The sequence below is a fragment of the Miscanthus floridulus genome, chromosome 11 (assembly GCF_019320115.1).
Source record: "Miscanthus floridulus cultivar M001 chromosome 11, ASM1932011v1, whole genome shotgun sequence".
Lineage (NCBI taxonomy): Eukaryota > Viridiplantae > Streptophyta > Magnoliopsida > Poales > Poaceae > Miscanthus > Miscanthus floridulus.
Window position 1 is genome coordinate 42313018 of NC_089590.1, and position 3771 is coordinate 42316788.

Consider the following 3771-nt stretch of genomic DNA (forward strand, 5'->3'; position numbering starts at 1 on the left):
TTAGCCCTGGAAAAGCCGTGTTCTAGTTCTGCCTACTCCTTGCGCATTCGACCGAGCTGTTGCTACCGCTTGATTTTGTCGAGAGCTCGCTGTCCATGTTCATCTTCCTCGCGGCCGGCGACCTCAACGAAAACTCCGATTCACCGTGGCTAGCATCATTCGGTGAGCTGTTGCCCTTGCTTGTTGACTCTATGGCTTCGTCTCGATGCTATAGTGCTTATTCCACTCTTGCCTGCTCGTTTTGCCCACTGCAGTCGCCAGAACGCCATCGTTGACGAGGTCCACTCCGTCATGATCCCGGTCACCGTCAAAACGTGTCACCATAGCTTCTCCGGTCTCGCTTGTTGCTTCAACACATTCGGGGTGAGCCACTGATGCTTCCTGAACTCTCTATTTCACTGTTATCGGCCTTGTTTCGCCGGCGTAATGCTGCCGTGCCACCGCGTCCGCCATGGCCGGTGTCAGCCTTGTTTCATGTCGTAATCAACCTCCAAAGTACCACTCATCGATGCGCCTAGCTCTTGTGAACATGTTAGTACTTTGGCCGTCGCTGTTGGGCTCACCGTCGGTGAGTTAGCGCCGGTCAGCGCCGTCGATGCCACGGTCAATGCCCGAGGTTGGGGATGACATGTGGGGGCCGGCTGTCAGTGAGTGAGAGAGAATAGTGTATTTTGATATTTTCTGATTTTGAATAGTGCTGAATCTTTGGAAATTTGTAGGAAAATAATCATAGCTCCAAAAATTCTAAAAATTTGTGTGTAGCTTCTGTACATGTTTTAGTATGGTTTAAAAATATGAAACTTGAAATTTAAATAAATTTTTAATGTTCAAATATTCAGTCTATTAATTGATAAATGGAATTTCCATGATTTTTGTAGGCCACTGTATAATTCCAAAAATTATGAAATTTGTTTTGGTACACTAGTTTGTCATGAGGAAGCTTACATAAAATTTTGAGGTCACTTGGAACAAGTTCATTTTTGGGCTTATTTCCAAATTAATTCAAAAATAAATAAAAGCAAACCCTAAGTGTTTGATTAGTGTTTGATCTTGTTTTGGTCATGTTTTGTGACTAGTAGGGTTTCAAGATTAGTTTGGTCAAGTCACATGTGTGATCCTTGATGGTAGATTTGCAAGTTTGTTTGTTGGCTTACAACTGTACCGTGAAGAACAGTTGTATTCGAAGTGTTGTTATATTTCATGTACCATGACGGCATCATGTTTACATTATCATCATGTTAAAGCATATGTTATATTTTCATGTAGAATCCGAGAGTGAGACGATTCTAGTTGAACAAGTTCTAGAAGAATCCCTGGTTGTCACGGGATTCGATAATTATGGTACTGATCCGGAACCTGAGATCGTCAATGAGGGCAAGCCCTGGTTTATGCATTAAACCCTTACCTTGTTTACTTTGAAAAGTTTATCACCTATGTTACCTATTGCATTAAGTTGATTATTTCAAATGTCACCTACTTGATGCATTGCCCACCTTGTTAATTGTTTACCATCCTTGAAGATGATTTCATTTACAAAGGCGTAGAATGCTTAGTATGCTTTATGGTAGGCTTTCAAAGTAAAAGTTTCGATACAATCAAAGATGGCATTCTGGCCATAGAAAGAAAGAAGATAGAATGAACTAGAGACTAGTCGGATAACTTATCTTGAATGTTGGGTAATGTTGCCGACTATGTCGTTTAAAGGCCACTCATTGTGGATCTTCTGAACGAGACACTTTGTATTACTGGTCACATACTCCGGTAAGCCTACTTCGGCTAATCTGATACTAAGATGAATGCCCATGCACTGGGAGTGGAGAGATGGCGGGAGTAGCGTGTACCCTCATGGCTGGAATGTGGCCGGATTTGAGGTGTGCTGTGCTCTCGGATGGAGTGGAGACGGCTTAGTATAGGAGGATCCGGTAGCGAGGTTGATATATGAAAGATTAAGTTCTACATATGTCGTGTGATAAGGAATCCCCAGCTGGGACTTGAATCAATTTGAATTGCCAGTACTTCGCAGATATGGAGACTCGATTCATTACAGAAGTAATGCAGGACTGGTGAATTACTAAAATATAAGAAAAGAATGGAATGAGAAGGAATGGAATATGGGAAATGTACATTTAGTTGAGATAATGAACTAAAAGGACTTAGGGGTAAAACTTGAAAATAGGATAAGAATAGTAAGCTTTTGGCAAAGAACTTTGAATCTTGCTACATCCTTACCTTGCCCCAAACCCCTGCATCTCTAAAAGTCTTACACCTCTTTACGTCAGGTTAGTCTTGTTGAGTACTTTTGTACTCAGGGTTTGTTAACCCTTGTTGCAGGTGAGTCGCATGCGCAGGCTTGTTTTGGTCCCTGCTGCATGTCTGTGTTTGAAGTCAATGATGATGAGGAGTGATGAATGGCCTTAGGACAAGGCACTAGTTTGTCTAATAAATAATGTTAATGTAATATTATCCTGCTACTATGGTTGTATGACACTTATGGTATTGTAAGTTTGAAAATAACTGGTTTGTAAACTATGTTATCTTAAGACTTTCACTTTCTTTTACTCTGATGTTTATGTATTTGAATAAACTATTGTAATCTACAATGTCTATGATTGAGATCCTGTTTGAAAAGAGAATCGTGGATGATTTGGGTTTCTCGAGGACACCCGACAGACATGTTGAGTTGTTGGGAACTCGTGTACGCTATTCGTGGTCTATCAAGACAACGGTAGGTGCATGTGGGCCCAATTTCTTAGGAGGTTCTACCACAATGGCTGACAAGACTCTTCATGAATTCTCTGCTCCAACTACGGCCAACATCCATACTAGACCAATAGTCAATGTTGGAGACAATGGAGTCGAGCTCAAGCTAGCTCTCATAAACATGGTGCAAGCTAGCTAGTTTTGTGGAAAGGCACATGAAGATGCAAGTGCTCATCTCCAACACTTCCTAGAGATCTGTAGCACTTTCACCATCAAAGGAGTTTCCAAAGATGCCATACTACTTTGCCTCTTTCCTGGGGAAGGCGAAGCAATGGTTCTACACCAACAAAGATAGAAATACTACATGGGATAACTGCTCCACCGCCTTCCTAACAAAGTTCTATCCCACAGACAAGACTAATGCTCTACATGGGAGAATTTTAAGCTTCCAACAGCAACATGATGAATCTATCCCTGAGGCATAGGAATGCTTCCAAGACTACATATCAGAATGTCCTCATCATGGTATGGAGAATTGGCTACTCATGTAGACTTATTACCATGGGTTGACCAATAGTACCCATGAGAACATGGATGCTGCTGCTGGAGGTGCTTTCCTATCACCCATAATCCCATGTGCAATAGCTCTTGTAGAGAAGATGGCCTCCAACCAAGGTTGGAATGAAGAACGTCTTCAAACCTGCAAGAGAGGTGGAGGTATGCTTCAACTCAAGGAGGTAGACATGCTGTCTGCCAAGATGAATCTGCTCATGAAGAAGCTCGAAGACCAAGCCAATGAGAAGCAAGAAGTCATGCACATTCATGATTCCCGCATGATGTGTGAAGAGTGTGAAAACACTAGGCACTTAGAGAACAACTGCCCGGAAACCCATGAGGATGTGAACATCATCAACAATAACTACTTTCATCCTCAACAGAATAAAGGATGGAATCAGCAACAAAGGCCGAACTACCTAACTATCAAGGTAATAATAATTTCAATAATCAACCACCCTTGAGAGAGTTAATTTCTGGCCAAGCTAAAATAATGGAGGGCTTATCTAGGAAACT

General features: G+C 41.8%; 1 non-coding gene across 1 annotated transcript; it reads right to left on the bottom strand.

Moving 5' to 3' along the window:
- Positions 1 to 3120: 3120 nt before the first annotated feature.
- Positions 3121 to 3229, bottom strand: LOC136495125 (small nucleolar RNA R71). Its single transcript, XR_010768906.1, has one exon. It is a non-coding gene; the product is annotated as a small nucleolar RNA R71 (small nucleolar RNA).
- Between the last annotated feature and the right edge of the window lie 542 nt (positions 3230 to 3771).